The following is an 18660-nucleotide window of genomic DNA, read 5'->3' on the forward strand; positions in this document are numbered from 1 at the left end:
AATAATAAGTTTGCAATTATTCTTATTATTGATAAATACTAAATATTATTACTTTGGCCACAGGCCAAGAAGTGGAAGCTTGAAACTTGGGGAACAATTGTAATTCTTGATTCTTTGTGGGCTGTGGTTATTCTTTTGATTTTGATTTGGCAATGAATATACAATGTCTTTTTTTTTTCTGCCTGCTTTTGGAGTATCAATAAAAGATTGGGGCAAGAGAAAGGCAAGGGAGTGTGGAGTGGGTGAAGAGATAATGTGAGCTGTGCCTGGAGAGAGTGTGGAGTGCGTGTGAAGTATGTGAGAGAGTATGTGGTGTGTATGCGTGAGTGGAAGGAGAGTACATGTGCTGTGTGAGGTGTGTGTGTGACTGAAGGGAATGCAGAGGTGTATAGGAGTGTGGGAGTTCGAGAAAAGGACAGGGCGTAGGAGAAAAGCAGACTGCAGGAGACTGCAGAGTGCGTGCAGCCTCAACCAGAGACAGACAGACAGACAGACAGACAGACACAGCAACCTCAAACCTATCAGCTTGTACTGGAAATGGTTCTCTGGGTATTTCTTATGTAACTTCCAGATATCCCTGCTTCCAGTTGAGAACTCCGATCCTGTGTTGAAACTGGACGCTGGCAGTCAAGAGCTAGGCGGTGGGACACACTAATGGTTTAGCTCAGTGCCATCAGCAACATTGTCTGGGTCACAACCTCCATTTTTCAATTTCTCAGTGGACTTACACATTTGACCGAGGGTCTCACCGTGTAGCCATAGCTGCTCTTGACCTGGGATTAGTGTGTGCACCACTGCACCCGGCTCTAGCTTGGATTTCTAAGACCACAAAGCTTACACTTTTTTTTCTTTAAAAAAACACAGGATGTCACTTGTACCCCCTGACTGTTCCATAACTTGCTATGTAGACCAGGCTGTCCTGGAACTCAGAGATCTGCCTGCCCTGGCAGCATTTTGAGTTCTGGGATTAAAGGTATTTATGCCCTAGCACCTTTTTGAGACAGTGGTTCGTGCTCCCCAAGCTTCCCTTGAACTCCTGATCCTCCTCCCTCTACTCCCCAAGTGCTGGGGTACAGGGGTTGCCGCTATGCCTGGTTTGATCCAGGGCTTTCTTTCCACAGCTACTCGAGTACTCATCAATGAGCACATCTCAGCCCAGGGAGCTGTCACTTTGAAGAACAGGACACGCTTGCCTACCTTTTATCATCCAAGGGGGAACCAAGCAGGGCCGAGGAAGGTTTAAGAACAAGACAGAGGTAACACCTCCATTCTGTGTCAGGAGGACAGAGCAAAGGGGACAGGGAGCTGGGTATGAGCAGCCCACCACGTGCCAGACACCATTCCAGGACGTGTCGTACAATGCTGGGTATCACCTCACGCCATCCTCCAGAAGGCCTCAGTGACACAAGCAGCATGTGAACCCAGGCCGACCAGAGACTGAGCTCCTTCCACTCACCCTGTGCTGAAGGGACTTGAGGGGGAGCCCTGCCAACCTCAAAGTCCCTTCCTGTCCCTTCAGTTTCTGCTCCCATGTCCTAACAAGCCCCAGAGACACCTGGCAAGGCAGGCGGCAGTTGTCAGCTTCAGATGCCTTTAGAACTGGTCCCAGCAGAGGGTTCACAGGGCACGGTTGCAGACAAGGAGAAAAGCCTGCAATGGCAGCCAGAGAGCAGCAGACTCATCACAAGTCCTGCTGGGATGTGGTTTCTGGGAGCTGTGGATGCTCAAGTTCTGCCTCTGCCTGGCCATCCTCACAGGGCTGCAAGTGTTTCCTGGCCTGGAAAAGGATTCACTGGCAGATCAGCAAGGCAATTCAATTATGAAATTTATCACATTAGCTGACTTACTACATTAGCATTTCAATTGGCCAATTCATTTGTGGCCCACCACTGTTGGCTTGTGCCAACTCTCTCTAGAAGGGTGTGTGTGTGTGTGTGTCTGTCTGTCGGTCTGTCTGTGTCTGTGTGTGTCTGTGTCTGTGTGTGTCTGTGGCCCTGCACCTGGTGAGCAGGAGCCCCTCAGAAGTTGCATGGGAAGCCAGGTCCTCAAATGAATCTGCACAGCTGTCCACAGTGTCACACTGTCACAGCCAAGGATGAATCTTTTGGTCAGCTCCCATCTGCCTTTTCCCTATAATCACCTGTGCCTAAAGCGAGCATCCTAGAGCTGGCCCTGGAAGAGTATGGATGGATGGCTAGAAAAAAACGGCTGCAGCCAGGGCAGAGAATGGAGGCTCGGTGGGCCTGTGTGCCAGCTTTCCTTCTCTCTCCAGGAAACCTTCACCCTTCTCCCTGCTCCCCTGCTCACCGGGACTCTGCAAACCTATGAGTCAGGGCCCCCAATCCATGAGCCAGCACCCATTTCTCTGTAAAAGCAGGGTCTCAGTAAGGTCTGCTCAAATGATAAATCTGACTAAAACCACTTCCCATGCTTGTTGCTCCAGGCCACCCTCCTCCCTCTCAGTGACAGGAAGGATGCAACCAATCATTGCACACCACACATGGGGACATATTTTTCCTCCTACTTTTCTTTCCCCACCCTGGTGTCACAGGGTGAAGATGCCGTCAACAGGCACTGAGCCGCTGTAGAATATGCAACTTGCACTGCAGTGCCGGGAAGCCAGCTCCAGCTTGAGGCCCAGAACAAAGGTCTCTCTCAGCCTCTCTCATCCCTGGACTCACTTGTTGATAAGTAGGTATGGCCCCCACAGATTCATGCACTTGAGTGTTTGGCTACAGAGAGCAGCAGCATTATTACCAAGGATGGCCTTGTCAGAGGAAGTGTGTCACTGTGGGGATGGGCTTTGAGGCCCAGCGTGGTAGTTCCCTCCTAACTGCCTAGGGAGCAAATGTAGAGCTCTCGGATCCTTCTCCAGCACCACGTCTGTGTCTGCATGCTGCCATACTTCCCACAATGACAATGGGCTAAACCTCTGAAACTGTAAGCCAGCCAAATTAAAGGTTTTCCTTTAAAGAGTTATCATGGTCATGCTTGTCTCTTCACAGCAATAAACCCTAGGATACCAGTAACTACAGGGCCTGGGACAAAAGTGACTTTGTCAGTCTCCAGAGACTGAGACAGACTGTTTTCCATAGACAGTTCTCCACAGAACTCAAGGACCCTGTCTTAGTAGGACCAAATCTTCTGTAGGATAAAAGTACCCTGGTCCCTCCTCTGTCCCCAGACCAAGCCTTCAGCAACACCTATAAAAAGTCCTCCCAGCATAAATGTGTCACCTACAAAAGAGGTGACAGTAGAGGGTCAGGTCCCAAGCCACCCTCTCTCCATGTTCTACTGAGGCTAGCATGACACCAAACGGTCCAGGCAACTGGTATACGTTGTCTGGCCTCAGCAGGGAGTCTTCACCAAAGCCACCTGGGCTCAGCAGGACTCCCAGTGTACACCGGTCAACTGGAGAAGGCCCAGGTCACCTGTCCCTCTAACTTCCTGTGGTTAAGTGCCGCAGACCACCCAGGGGAGTGTGTCAGCATAGGGACCAAGGCTTGGATTTCAGGTAGAGAATGGATTCGGCGTGACAGACAGACACAAACTCGAGGTGTGTGCTGCTGCAAAAGCTTTACTTCTTGGCACATATTTAAGCAGTTAGAACAGGTGCATCATAATTGGCAGTCATCCAGCTCTTATTCATCACCCCACCAAATGTCCCTTGTAAGAAGGAAAGCTGAATATACAGTCCAGGAAACAGTTCTCAGCCGCAAACAATAGTTTAGAAAACTGCAGTTATACTACCAGACTTGTGGGTACCAGATATACATTTAACATTTACCTTTATTTTAATAAAGTTTAAACTCTATGGGCCCTCAGAATAAAAAGGAAACTTTTGTAACCATTCTATAATTTCTTTCGTTTCTTGCTCAATGTTAGTTTCTCTTTTCCTTCTAGTTAACTCTTGATAAATTTGCTCAACTTGTTGGAACTTATCCATGATCTTTCTAAGAGTCACTACTATTCTGAATCATGCTAAACAAAACTTTCCCAAAGGGGGGGGCTTTTCTGGAACAGTCATGTTATTAGTAACTGCAATTAATTTCTCTCCTATTTGCTGGGAACGAATGGGTGCAGCAGTTGAGTTCATCGCAGCCGTTGAGTTCATCAGGATCATGGTGGTGTGAGACGTGGTGGTTTAGATGTCTCTGAACTTTCAGTTCCTGAGACATCTAAAGGTCCATGACCATCTTCCCACACTGCTACATTCTTAAAATCAGATATTGTTGACAGGCTTAAAGTTGCTAAGATCACCAAGGCTAGAACACAGAAGGCACCTCCACTGCAAGCATAGACCCCAGTCATCATCTTTTTGTAGGGAGACGGCCAGGGACCTCCAGGAGGCCAAGCCATTCCAGGCACAGGCCTCTGTTCTGGATAGAAACGAAGCACAAGAGGTTCATGTCACACAGACTCTACTGGAGTGGGTGTGGCAGTTAAGTTTCTAGGAATTTTGGGGATGGCCACAGTGGAACTTGCTTATACGCCCCAGCACACAAAAGGCTAATGTTAATCCCACGGGCAAGAATAAGACCACTACCACGACTCTGAGCTAAGTTTGAAACAAGCTTTAATTATATAGTGGTCAGGATGATGGACTCTGGCCAGTCACATTCAGGCTTAAAAAGACAAATCCCATAAAACACCATATTTCCCATCAGATCCAATCAGGGGCAAACATATATCCTGATTTATTTCCCGCCCGTGTACCTCCCCACTACCTGTGAACGAGCACACCCAGTGTGGTGTGTCAAACAAAGTTGTTTAGGGGAGCAGGCCACATGGCTTGTTGTCTCCCACCAACAGCAGCCTCCAGCCTTTCAGGAACGTGGCCCACAATAGAGGTATTTTTGTTTAGTGGGTCTCTTAGGCACCGTAATTGAAACTTAAAATAGTATAGCATTGTCTCTCACATCCTTTCCTCGAGTTGTATCCCGAGTCGAATCCCTGGCTCTGCGATGGGTACCTGTTTACACTGGGATCTAACAGCCATCAGCCTAACAGTACCCAGGCAGGAATTATTATCTACTTAAGTCACTAATGAGCAAGAGGCAGAGGTAATTGGCTGAAATACAAGGGTCAAAGACCCTGAGATTACTAAGCCGTCAGAGTTACTAACTAGGAGGAGTGACGATGAGAATGGGGAACAGCCATTTCTGGAAAATTTCTTTGAGTACAGTCAGATTACCTCTGATGATCCCTGAGTGGTTTGTATACAACCAACAGTTTCCTCTTAAAGCCACACAACACCTCCCTGTCCCTGCATAAGGCAGGTCTGGGCCCTGTCACTTTGAACAACTACTTCAGCTGATGAATCTACCTGTTGATAGGGCTGGGTCTCTCTGAGTTGAACAGGAATCTTTCCTGGTATGCCAATAGGCACTATAGGTAGCCATTTTGTCCCCTACACCAGGGAATGCCCTTTCGATCTAACATTCCAGCCTGTCGGGGACAAGGGGCGACGCACTCTCTTCTGTAGCTACTTCCTGCTGAGACAAGGACGTCGCCAGGGCTTGGGAAGGCTGGAACGTTAGTCAAAGGCAGGGAGGGGATTCAGGTAATGGGACGTACATCAGGAGCATCCGGTTAGATGACCCAGCAGAAGACACAGGGAGCGACATCGGCGACTGGTTCATAGCCGCATTTATCGAGTCCAGAGCTCAGGGCCGTTTCGAGCAGTTTGTAGTCCATAGTTGATTCCTGGATGGTGTCTGTCAGCCAAGTGGAAATCTGCTGAGACAGACAGACTTGGGACAGAAGTTAAAGTTTAGGACCTTAAAGGAAAATCTTACATTTGGAAACTGGGGGGGTGGGGGAGGGGAAGAGTCCCAAGACCAGGGGAGAGAGGCTACCCTCGGGAATAGGCAGATGAGAGGCTTACTCCGTACTCATCTGGAGTCCCTTTGACCCGTGAGAGCTGAGTCCAAGTCTTAATGACTCCTTCCATGCCCTGAAGCTTACAAGGATTTTTTGTTTGTTAATTTTTACGTATATAGGTGTTCCCTGCATGTGTCTGTGTACCTTACCCATGCCCAATGAGACCAGAAGAGGTCTGGAACTGGAGTCACAGACAATTATGAGCTGTCACATAGGTGCTGGGAATTGAACCCTGATCCTCGGGAAGAGCCACCAGTGCTCTTAACCGCTGGGCCATCTCTCCAGCCCCTTACACAATTTTTTTTTTTTAGTTTACAAAAAGATAAAAGTCTTAGATACGCTAGCATTAATCTGTACTAAACTCCACATCATAGAAGAACCAGCTACCAGGTGTCCCGTAAGCAGCCAGGGTAGACACAAGCCTTTGAGTCCTAGCGAAAGCCCTGGCTTTGGGTTAGAAAGCATAACCACTCTTGTCTCGGTGTGGAGGGATGGACGTATAGATTGGCCACAGATGTTTGTAACATGACGAGAAGCACCTTTAAGTCTACACTCAAAGACAACTGAAGGGAGTTTAAAGCTGTGACTGAATAGCAGGCAGCCCGTGCTCCGTCAGCTAGCTTATCACAACTCCGTTGACAAACAGTAAAGTTCTGAACTCTTAAAGTCTTAGTATTAACACGAGCACAGATGGGGAAAGAAGTCTGAAACCTTCCCCACTTTTCAGATCATTTTCTTATGCCGCTGTAACTTGCACCTTAACTGACTTCAGACCCTCAGAACTTTCACATCCTCAGACCCCTTCTACACCTCTGAACACCCAGAACTTGCAAAGACTTTGAAACTTTTCTCTTTCCTCCATCCAATCACTCATCAGAGACTCAAACGGCTATTACAGAGAACAGTCAATGCGAAGCAAGTTTAAATAAAGGGACAGTAAAAAGCTACTTCTGAAACCTGCCTGTATTTTAACTCAAAGCCTTTCAGCAAACTGTCTGCCATTTCTTAACAAGAGACCTAGTAACTCTTAGAGATCGCAGGGCTTGGTCTTTACCTATGAAATGGAGTGAGGTGGCTGAAGCCTCGTGTGAAGGAGCTACTGACGAACTGACAAACCTGTAGTTAGCCTGGCCATCAATTCCATCAGAGAGCTGAGAAGGATAAATTAGACCAGGGAGTGTAATCCAAATGGCCTATGTAGCAATTAAAACGACAGAGACTTATCCATTACCTAGCAGCCAACCCACCAGGTTCCTGTGGTGCCCATGGCTTCGTTGAGGGCACATCGATCTTCGGTGGCCAGGCCTGGCAAATCTGAGAAGCCTTCTTCCTGTGGAGGAGGAACCTGAGAGACTGACCTCACTTTGTCTTGGCAAAATGGGGCAATCAACTCTCCAGTGTCCTGCTTGTCCACAGATTGGGCAGGGTTCAGCACGCGAGGCATTGGGGCAGTTATGCCGGTGGTTAGCATTGCCACACTACTGTAGGTGGAGTCGATGGTGCCCCCTGTTTACCTTCTTTAGAGACCTCAGGGTGAGCGCTAGGAGCTGGGGTCTCTGTCACAGCCAGTTTTTCCCATTAAGCATTTGAAATGCCATTTCAGCAGATCTCTGATGACTTTGAGGACCACAATTATTAAGGATACCTGAGCTAAACAAACTTCCCTTCTTTTTAGTTACTTGTTCTAGGCTCAACCTTAAAGACACATACTGGAGGGTAAATAAAGCTCTTGTCCTGTAATTAATTACATTAGTACTGTGGTAGTTTGAATAGGCTTGGCCTGAGGCACTGTGGGGAGATGTGGCCTTGTTGGAGGAATTGTCACTGTGAGACCCTCCTCCTCGCCATGTGGGAGCCAGTCTTCTCCTGTCTGCCTTTGGATCAAGAGGTGGAACTTTCGGCTCCTCCAGAGACATTCCTGCCTGGATGTTGCTATGCTCCCCCACTTGATGATAAAGGATTGAACCTGTGAACCTGCAAGCCAGCCCCAATTAAATGTCCTTTGGAAGAACTGCTTTGGTCACGGTGTCTCTTCACAGCGATGGAAACCTAACACAAACACTTAACAAGAATACAAGTGCGGTTCTGAATACATCAAACAATTTCATCTTTTAGGAGGTGACTGATTATTAAACTGCATATCTTAATCACCTTGAACAATTTACAGTAATTAGCTCTATCCATGTTAGGTTTAGCTTTTAAAATATTCTAAAATGAAGCTTTTCTAGTATAAAAATAAAGCTTTGAATCATAAATGAGACTAGTCCATAGGCAGACTGGCAACTTTCCTGGTCCTCTCACAGTGTACACTACAGGATTTCACAGCGCCTTATATGACTCAGTTTATCAAACTAACTAAAGCTTAACAGTTAGCAAAGAGGCTAGACATACATTTTTTGTTTGTTTGTTTGTTTGATTTTTGAGACAGTGTTTCTCTGTGTAGTCCTGGCTGTCCTGGCACTCAGAGACCTGCCCACCTCTACCCGGAGCTGGGATTAAAGGTGTGCACTGCCACCACCCAACACACATTCCCTTTTTTTTTTTTTTTAAATTCACATTACATCCAGATAGCTGTCCCCCCTCCCAATACCCCACTCTCACAACCCGTCCCCCAACCCCCACCCCTCTTCCTCTGAGAGTAGAGCCCCATCTCCCCCGACCCCAGTATCCCCCCACCCGGACACATCAAGTCTGTAGGGCGCACACAGCTGCTTCTGGCACATATATTTAACCCTCAGTAGACCTTAGGTAAAGAGAGACATTCTCTTTCTCTAAGCCTTCCTACTGCCGCAATTCAACACAGTCCTCATGTCATGGTAAAGCCCAGCCACAGTATTACTCACTGTTGCTCCACAACTGCCATGTTGCCACTGTTCTGGATTGTGACGCACACATGACCCACATCGCACAAGCACATATGGCTCCCATCTCTCTGGTAGATAGGCTTTGCCTGACTGATTAGGTCACTGCCTTGCTGTTTCCCAAGATAGGAATAGCCTAGTTTCTGGCATTCAGTGTTTAGCACTAACTCTTAGGCCTTTTATTTATATCTTAAGGTCACATATTAATAATATAAACATTTTATAAACTTACAAGGTCCCATAGCTTTATAAATTTAAATACTTTAAAAAGCTGTTCATTTAAAAAAAATCCAGTTTTTTTTTTTTTTTACATTTAAACTTTCTATAAAACTCCAAAATTTCCTCTTAAAGTTTAAAAATCTCTCAACTGTGTGCTCTGGCAAAATCAATAAAGTACTTTAAAAAAAATTTCAACAGGGAAAAATGGGGCACAATCAAGGCAAAACCAAACTCCACGGTATAAGCAGTTTAATGCTCAATGTCTGGGATTCACCCACAATCCTTTGGGGCTTTCCCAGGAGACTTGGGTCACCTCTCTGGACCCACCTTTGGTGACACACAGGGCCTGCCTTTTAGGTCCCAGCTGGCTCCATTTAACTGTGGCTGGTATTTCCAATGACAATCACATGGTATGAACATTTCCAAAACAGCTAACATCCCCAATTTACAACTGGGTTCTCTTATGGAACACATTGGCAAGCCTCAGCCTCTCTTTAGGACACACACTGGAAACCCTCAGCTCTTCCCAATGAGTAGTTAAAACATAATTGGCTCTTACACCAGAACCAGAGAATCCCAAGTTCAAGGATTGTCTAACTACTTAGCATGACTAAAAAGGAAAAAGAAGTCATTGCTTATATTGTGGGAATGGCCTTTGGGGTCCTTGAAGCAGTTGCATCTAAAGGCATCTGTCCCCCGAGGAGGCACAGTTCCGCAATGAGGAAAAGACACTTCTAATATGGAAGTGAAGGAGACCAGATTGAACCTGCCAACCACAGCAGAATTCTGGAACCTAGGCAACTCCTTGGAGGGTTGAGCAAAGGGTGCCTGCTGGGGCCCTAACAGGCTGGTCACCATACTCCTGGGTGCATGGGTGTCACTCCAGGAGTACCACTTCTCCCTTGACCAACACCTCCCCAGCCAGAAAGGATCCTGCAGGGCAGACCCTGTCTTTTCCTCCCTTGTTAAACCCCTCTGCTATTGCTCACCATGCCATGGGACCTGTGCTGATGGGGGCCATGGTTGGCATCCTCAAAGACAGGTAGCCTCCTCTTTCTTGGTTATAGTAATTTTTTGAAGAATGTTAGCAGACTCAATGAACCAACCACTCCTAGGGGGAAGGGAGGCAGCTCCCAGGCAAAATTCATTTGCTAAACAATTCATTTGCTTGGTGGGAAGGATCAAAGCAGAGCAGGGGCACCCAAGCTAGGCTGAGGAGTACTCCTGGGGACGTCCAGTTAGTCCCACCAGATGAGGATAAAGACCACTGAACACAAATTATGGCCAATTCAAAGCAAGGTTTAATCTGTGCACAGAACAGCCCATCTGGCGGCCATCTCCCCGTAAAGTTTGAGTTCTGGAACTGAAGGGGGTGGGGTTTTGCAAGCAGGAAGAACAAGGCAGTTAAGGAAATCTTCTCAGAACATCTGGTACAGAACATTCTTTGGTTATGGGATGGGGTACAGCTAAATTCTGAGAAGCAGACATTGGAACGTAAGTTTTACAGTAAACAGAGCCTCGAAATGACTCCTGGCCTTCAAATGGACTTGAACTGGTTTCTGACTCATCTGTCTTATGTGTTCCTGTCACATAAGCCTCTTGGAAGCTAACATTTCTGGCTATTGTAATGGCTACTAGTGGCAAGCATTTTAGCATTCTTTATTTGTCCGTAGACAAGCCTTGTGAAGCGCTAGAAGGTCGTAGGAAACATTAGGAGTATGAGGAGACCTGCGGCAGCTGAAACAAGGGCGGTTAGACAGGGTGACCAGTTACATAGGGACTGGCACCAACTGTTCCCTTCCTGTCTGTCTAAGTGTTTGGTTTTCAAATTGTTTCTTACCATAGCTCAAGTTTCTCTAGGCCTGAATGGTCAGCATAAAAACAACAGGTTTCAAGGTTGGGGATTTAGCTCAGTTGTAGAGCGCTCGCCTAGCAAGTGCAAGGCCCTGGGTTCGGTCCCCAGCTCTGAAAAAAAAAAAAAACCCCAAAAAACAACAGGTTTCGATGACGACTACTCACAGCCCTCCTTGTTTCATGAAGAGTAAGTCAAACAAACCTTCTATTCTGTAAAAATTATCTCTGCCAGAGAATCCACCTAGCCTTCCAATCTAGGGACTGAGTCTTTTATAATAACCTTAAATCCTATTTAACTTTAGCATTCAGAGTTTTGAACCCTGATCTTGCAGGACCAGGGCTGATGTTCCTAGTGCTGTAGGCCCTACCATCCCTGAATTCACTAAAGGTGGGACTCATAGAACCGCCCGCTTTGGTTGAGGGTGGTCAGGTGTCTTGGCTAGATGCAGCCAGCCTTCATCCCCATCGGAAATGTAACTAGAGGAAGGACACGAGTGAGGATGCACAAAGACGAATGTGTCCTGTGGACAATGCAGGAAGCCAGCAGGCACTTGTGATAGCATCGGTAGAAGGTCGCCAAGCATCGGCAGAGGCAGGAGGGAATAGCTGCTGACCCTGTGCTAGTCAGGAGCTGAACAACAGTTGCACAATGATACAAATATGGAGCAGCTAGGGAGCCTGAAGTTTCTGACAGGAAACAGTCCTTGTCCTTGGACCTCACCTAGGGATAGCTTGGGCTGGGAGCAGGAGTAGGCATCAGCAGAAGCTTGTGGCAATGCTGGGAGTGACAGATTGCAAGTCATTCCTACATAATAGGTGGGTTTGGGGTCGAGGCAAAACCATCAGTCCTGTGTCAGGTTCGGTGTAGAATGGTGGAGGAAAGGTTGCTGCCAGCATAGTCAGGAGAAGAAATTCCATGGGAGCAGTGGATGGAGGTGGCTTAGGGGAGGATAGAAACAGGCAAGACGATAGGTGGGGTCTTTGGAATGTGGGCGTGCTGGAGGAGCCTGGGGATTCGGGAGGTCTCTACTGGGGCCTAAGGGTTTAAGTTCTTCTTGTCTTAACCTTTACTGCTACATGGTAATTGAGGAACTGGGATCCAGCCCACCTCCACAAGGCCAAATTCCCCAGCCGCTTCCTACACTCCAATGTGAATTTTCAGAAGAATCCAGAAATGTTCCAGAGTTTAGGTCGGGGAATACAATGTGACCCCGACCCACAACTAAGCATTGGTTTTAGAGGGCTTGGGAGTTGTGGCAAGAATATCTATCATGTTTTGCCCTAAGGCAGTCAGGGTGACAGTCTTGGAGCTCCAAGAGGCACAGTGGGTGGCATTAGTGCCCTGGCAGGATTTGCTTCCCTGGGCTGGACCGATGCAAACCAGGATACCTCCTAAGTTTTTCTCCAAGTGTAAATGTCCACAGCCCGTTCTAGGATGGAAGGGAAAGTGTTTGCCGTCATCAGCTTTCAGATCAGGCTGACGGCAAGTTATAATGGTATCCGTCACCTGACCTGTATCAGCGAGTCCAAGTGGGTTGTCCGTCTGACTTAATTATATCCAGGGTAAGGACATAACCCAATAGATCAAGACTAACATTATGGCTTCCATAGTCTAAGGAGTAAAAGCAGGTCAGCAAGAAAACATTAAACCTTAGAGATCTTAACTTGGAGGGGATCCCATTCAATTTCTGGTTTTGGTGGCCCTTTTCTTCCACAGGATCCTCTGGTACCTTCTTAAGATGTGACTGACAGCAACTTACCAGCACTGGGCATCCAGAGAATCCTGATAGAGGGGCATCGTCTTGGTTCCATCCAGTGAGTCTTGAAATGGCAGTGTCATCAGGTTGGAACAGGTGGGTCAGGCAAGCAGTGCCCGGTCAGTTGGGCAGCCTAGACTTGAGGAAAGATCTCATCCAGAGTTAACTGTAATCCCTTCAGGGATTCAGAGACTAGGAAATCTGTTATTAGCCCTTGATGTTGTTACCCAAGGGGTCACTGGGAGTGGCTGTCCATAAATTACTTCACGTGGAGTGAATTTTTTGAAGTAAGGGTGCAACAGGCCCTTAGTGGGGGCAAAAAGCAAGAGGTCAACACAGTTACCATCAGTCTCAAGAGCATATTTAGTGAGAGTTTCTTTTAAGGTCCTGTTCATTCTTTCTACCTTCCCTGGGCTCTGAGGATGACACATGCTATGTAGCCTCCATACTGAGGGCCTTTGAAGTCATTTGAGACAGTTTGGTCATGAAGGCCAGGGCACTGTCAGACCCCAAAGTTATGAAGAAGCCAAATCTGGGGATGATTTCCAGCATTAATTTCTTAGCTACTATCTGAGCTGTTTTCATTAAGGTTGGAAAGCCCAAGACAGTGTTGATAAAGACCAGAAAGTATTTATTATATACATGTGGCCCTTGCTTGATTTCAGTAAAGTCAAATTCCCAAAATTCATCAGCTAAAGGACCTTGACTTCAGTGCCCTTGGGGCAACATAGCCTTTTCTGCATTTACCTGAGTGCAGGCTAAGCACTTAAGTCTCACTTAAGTCTTGGTCAAGGGCATCATCAATAGACCATTGGGGAATTGCTGAAACCCTAAGATAAGCAGGTTCAGGTCTGGTTAGTCCATTCAAATGCAAAGATACATTTAGTTTTGACAAAGGAAGGGGGAAAAATGCATCCTTTCAATCCAGGACTGTATAAACCCTTTGCAGCAGCATGCTGAGCAGAGAATAAGGGTGGGGAATAGTTGGGCAAATAGTTCCCACCCACATATCCATTCCCCGTAAATCCTGGGTCTTGATCCCCTGATGGAGTACTGTCCCACTCCAATGGGCACAACCTCAGCAGAAGCTGAACTATCACTGGCAACCCATGGTCGCCCCTTCCAGGATTGTCTTTAGCCCAAACACTTGGAAACATCTCTGATAAGTTGTTCATTTCATTTCTCTTTAGTGGCCTGGTTGGACCCTGGTGACAGAGGAGGTACTTCTAGCTTAAGGGACAGGTGGGGAACAGGATAGGAGGTCTCTTCCCAGCAGAGTGAACAGGCGCATTCAGGGACAGCGATGAAAGAATGAGTCACTGCCCTCTTCCCTGGATTAACAGTCCATTTTGTAGTCCGTTTATATTTTTGACTTCCCCTGTTGCCCCTGCATTTCCACTGTTTGATTGACAGGGGGCCCCAAGGGTCTTTTGTGACACCAATGTGAAGTTTCCTAGTTTGAATTTACAGATTGACCCCAACTGAATAAGACTACCATAGGCTCCTGGGGGCCTAATTTTAAAGAGCTATGGCCCCACTATGCTCTTAAAGCTAAAACTGGCCTCGACGGGAGCAGGCCCTTCTTCGATTAGGGCATTCATTTTTCCAGTGGCCCAGTCTCTTGCAGTAAGCACATTGGTCTCTTCGTAGTCTTTGTGGTCTCTGTCCATGACTGAAGGTGTCACAGGAATACCGTGAATTGACCAGAGTCTCAATCACTGTTCTTATTATCAGATCTTGTTCACTCTCTCTACTGTCAAACACTCTCTGGGCTATTGACAATAATTCTGACCTAGTCATGTCTTCAAATCCATACACTCTTTGGATTGCATTACGTATGTCTGGGGCTGAATGGTCTACGAAGGTTCGGTTAATCTCCTTGACATTTATGGAGTCTTCTGGATCTATGGGCGTGTATGTGCGGTATGTCTCCAGGAGGCGTTCGAGGAAGTCTAAAGGTGATTCCTTTGGACCTTGTCTAGTACACATCACCCTGAGGAAGTCAGTGGGCTTCCGGGCTGCCTGTTTTATTCCCTCTAACAAAGCCTGGTGATAATTACTGAGTGCCCTCCTATCTTCCTTTGTCCTATAGTTCTGGTCAGGTCTCCATGTAGGTAGGACACAGTCGACCACATCTGCCCTCCATCTGCCAGTCCGTGTGCCCAGTCTGAGAAATGCTTGTGCTGCCTCACTCAGAATCCGGCTCCTCTCCTCTGATGTGAAGAAGATGGTTAAGATAGTCTCACAATCATCCCAAGAAGGAAAGTGGACGGAAAAGATAAACTCCATTAAAGAGACCAGGGAACTTGGGTTTGTACTGAAAGAAGGGTACTGCGTCTTCCATTTAAAGAGATCAGTGGTGGTTAAAGGAACATAGGTTATACAGTTCCTGTCTGTGCTGAAAGGAGGGTTCTGGGCGTTCCAGTTATGAAGATCAGTGGCGAGAGACCTGTTGAGAGAGGAGGACTGGGGCTTTTGTGGTATCTGAAGAGAGTTCGAAGAGTAAGGAAGTAACGCCCGATCCGATGTGGGGAGGGGAAAGGACAGGGAGTGATCCAGCTGCTGGGGTAGAGGTTGGGGTTGAGGTGAGGGCTGAGGTGGGGGTTTGGATTTGGGTGGGGGTTTGGATTTGGGTGGGGGTTTGGATTGAGGTGAGGGCTGAGGTGGGGGTTTGGATTTGGGTGGGGGTTTGGATTGAGGTGAGGGCTGAGGTGGGGGTTTGGATTTGGGTGGGGGTTTGGATTGAGGTGAGGGCTGAGGTGGGGGTTTGGATTTGGGTGGGGGTTTGGATTTGGGTGGGGATTTGGATTGAGGTGGGGGTTTGGATCGAGGTGGGCACTGACATGAGCGAGGCAGTGGGGGGTCCTGTATATCAGAAGTTTTGGAGGTCTTCTGGTCCCCTGGTATGGATTCCTGAGGGCTCCTTCTTGAGATGACTGATGTAGGACCTCTTTGTCTATTTTTGAGCATATAAAACTGGATCCAGATGGGAGGATTTGATGTTGCTTCTGCCCATGGCAAAATGTATCCTCGGTGGCTGGGTATGTTGATGACAGCACTTACTAGGGCCCATGCCACCTCGGGGTCGAAGGTGCCCTCAGAGGGCCACTGGACCCCAAACATAGGCCATTGCTGTTTGCAAAAGGTCTTAAGACGACTCTTAGTAATGGGGTAGTGATAAGCTTTCTTAACTGCCGGGGTGTAAAGTTTGTCAAAATGTTTCAATACACAGTTTAAGGGTGTATCAGGTTTACTAGTCTTATTACCCATTTTGTCTTCCAGTCACCCCAAACCCAAACCTCAGAAGACTCAGGACAAAGAAACAGAAAAGGCTAACAAAACAGAATAGGGCACACAGAGCCAAGAACCAAGAATGTAGTGTGACCTCTCCCTAGTGGCCTGGACAGGAGTTCCTGTATCTCCTAAAACACTGTACCCAAATGGGATCCTAAGGGAACCAGGAGCAGATGTTACATAAGGAAAAGAATGACTTACCAATGGAGGCTCCTCATACAGGTGCCTGCTGGTTTTCTTTTGGTGCAGCTGTGGACCTCGTAACTGAAATCAAGCCTGCAGGGGCCTTGGAACGTCTCAAGGTGCACACCCTGAGAAGTGGCCCTCCAGTCCCTGAGGTCGAAAGGAAGGATCCAGGTTCGGAATTTTGATGGAGATTTGTTAAAGCCTGTACCAAAGCTTAAACCCCTCCCCCACTACTTAACTGTAACTCTTCTGACTCACACTTGCCAGCCACCTCATACTGCTGACATTTTGGCTCAAAGAGCGATCAAGTTGACCGTATATCTTGTTATGTTCTGAGGTTCTTGGAAATTCCCCAACCACAGCCTTCACTGAGGACCAATCAAAATAGAAGTCAGCTTGAACTGTTATGTCTGAACTAGCAACAACTTGGCCCCTGCAGCCCTCCCTGTACCTGCTTATGAGCTCATTGTGGGTTTTTACCTATATAAACTGACCCTAGAAAACATCCGGGGTTGTAGCTTTCAGGTCCTGAGAATATGAACTATATCTCTGATTGTTCAGTCTTGGGGTGTGCGTTCAATAAACTATCCTTGCCTGACTGAAATCTATGTTTATGTGGTTTATGGGGCGACTCCTGGACCCTAACAGTTTCTTATGTCACCGGAGCCTCCAAATATCAATCCCGCCGAAGGAGGATAAATAACACCTTACTCTGTGCACAGCAAAGTTTGTGCGGTGGCTGTCTCCCCCTAGAATCAGATTTGAGAGACAGCCCCAAGTCAACTTCCCATACTTCTCTCTCTCTCTCTCTCTTTTTTTTTTTTTTTCGGAGCTGGGGACCGAACCCAGGGCCTTGAGCTTGCTAGGCAAGCGCTCTACCGCTGAGCTAAATCCCTAACCCCCCATACTTCTCTTAATAGGACACACCTACAGGGAGCGGTATTTTGCAAGCCGGCAAGTTTACAGAGAGCACAAGGCAGTTATAGAATTCTTCCTGGACCATTTGGTACGAAACATTCTGAGGTTGTGGGATCGGTGCAGACTAATTCCAAGGAACAGAATCTTAAAACTTTTACCTAACTTAGGAAGAGTCTCAAAATGGTTCCTGGTCTTAAATGGAGTCCATCTGCTTTTTCGATCCAAACTCCCCGACCCAGCGAACCCGACCAGAGGTCCCACACGTCTCCGGACGCTCCTCTGGCAGGAAGGCGGTCCGGATAACGGGCACGGAGAGCACCGTCAGCCAGGACTCAACCGGGTACTCACCGTGCAGCCTACGCGCTGCAAATCCCCGCCCCCGCCCCCGCCCCCGCCACCCCCACCACTGATTACCCCACCCCCACCCCCACCCCCACCACGGTCTTCCAGCCCAAGCTGGTTGTGCCGCCAAAAAGCCAATTTCTCCCGAATTCCGGCCCCATCTTGCAGGTCCGAAGCATAGAGGCCAATTAGAGGCCGTAGTTTTGTGACGGATGGCCCAACGAACCCGTAATACAGCTGCATGTGAAGCAAGGGGTGCCCGGCCGCTGGTCCAGCAAGAAGAGGTCTGGCACCGAGAGGGAAGCTACTGCCACGTGATTCTTCTCTCTCTCTCTCTCTCTCTCTCTCTCTCTCTCTCTCTCTCTCCCCCCCCCCACCCCCCGAACTCAGGGCACTCTACCACTGAGCTAAATTCCCAACCCCCACATGATTCTTAAAGGGACAAGCATTGCCTTTCCACCTTGGAGGCCTGAGACGGATAAGACCCCAGCAATGCCAGTGTGTGGTGGCCTATGCCTTTAATCCCAACACTCCAGAGGCAGAGGAAGAAGGATGTCTGCTCCTGGCCAGCCTAGACAACAGGGAGTTCCAAGACAGCTGGAGCTGTTACAAAGAAACCTGGACTCCAAGAAAGGAAAACAAACAAAAAAGAAAAAAGAGAAATATAGAAGCTGTCACCACATACCTTTAGCTCTCTCTCTCATAAACACAATGGAGGTGAACTATCTATCAGCTTTAACAAAAGGTCCAATTTCTCTAAAGCCAAAAACTAGCAAATATAACTAGTCCTGTAATAAGTAAAGAATTGTAGCTGCTGACATAACATTCTAAAAATGAACTGTTTAGGTCCCAACCGTTTCGCTGGAGAATTCTGTTAGATATCCAAAGAATCAACACCGAAAATACCAGGGGAGAAATACTGCAGACATGAACGTGGTTGGATGACCCTTACCTCATCTAGTCTGCTGGGTTTTGTTTTTAAAAGATGTTCTGTTCTTTCTCCTGACCAACACGGTTTGCATCCCAAACCCAGCCATCTCCCTGATATGTCAGCATTCGAATAAAGAAACTTTTGCTGGCTCAAACTTGGGTTTTATAATTGAAGAAATTAAAATAAAAACTACAAAAGAACAGTAGACAAAGGGACAGGACAAAATGGGCCTGAGATATGCCCGGACAAGCCTGAAAACAAGGTCATGGAATTGTTCCAGGAACTAGCTAGCCACTACCAAACTCCCTGCTCTACAAATAGAGATAAGACGCTCTCCTACATTATGAACATTCCAGCTTGCACATACTGCTTGCTGATATGACCTTGTACCCATTTCCCCTGCTGATATATAAAT

The 18660-nt window shown here is 47.4% G+C and overlaps 1 long non-coding RNA gene across 1 annotated transcript; it reads right to left on the reverse strand.

Annotated features, from left to right (window-relative positions):
- Positions 1–3561: 3561 nt before the first annotated feature.
- Fam24al1 (family with sequence similarity 24, member A like 1) lies at positions 3562–17306 on the reverse strand. Its single transcript, NR_176825.1, has 5 exons — positions 17131–17306; positions 16070–16201; positions 12578–12707; positions 5578–5753; positions 3562–4379 (listed from the first exon to the last, which is right to left on the reverse strand). It is a non-coding gene; the product is annotated as a family with sequence similarity 24, member A like 1 (long non-coding RNA).
- Between the last annotated feature and the right edge of the window lie 1354 nt (positions 17307–18660).

This window comes from Rattus norvegicus, chromosome 1 (genome assembly GCF_021556685.1).
Source record: "Rattus norvegicus strain SHRSP/BbbUtx chromosome 1, alternate assembly SHRSP_T2T, whole genome shotgun sequence".
Classification (NCBI taxonomy): Eukaryota; Metazoa; Chordata; class Mammalia; order Rodentia; family Muridae; genus Rattus; species Rattus norvegicus.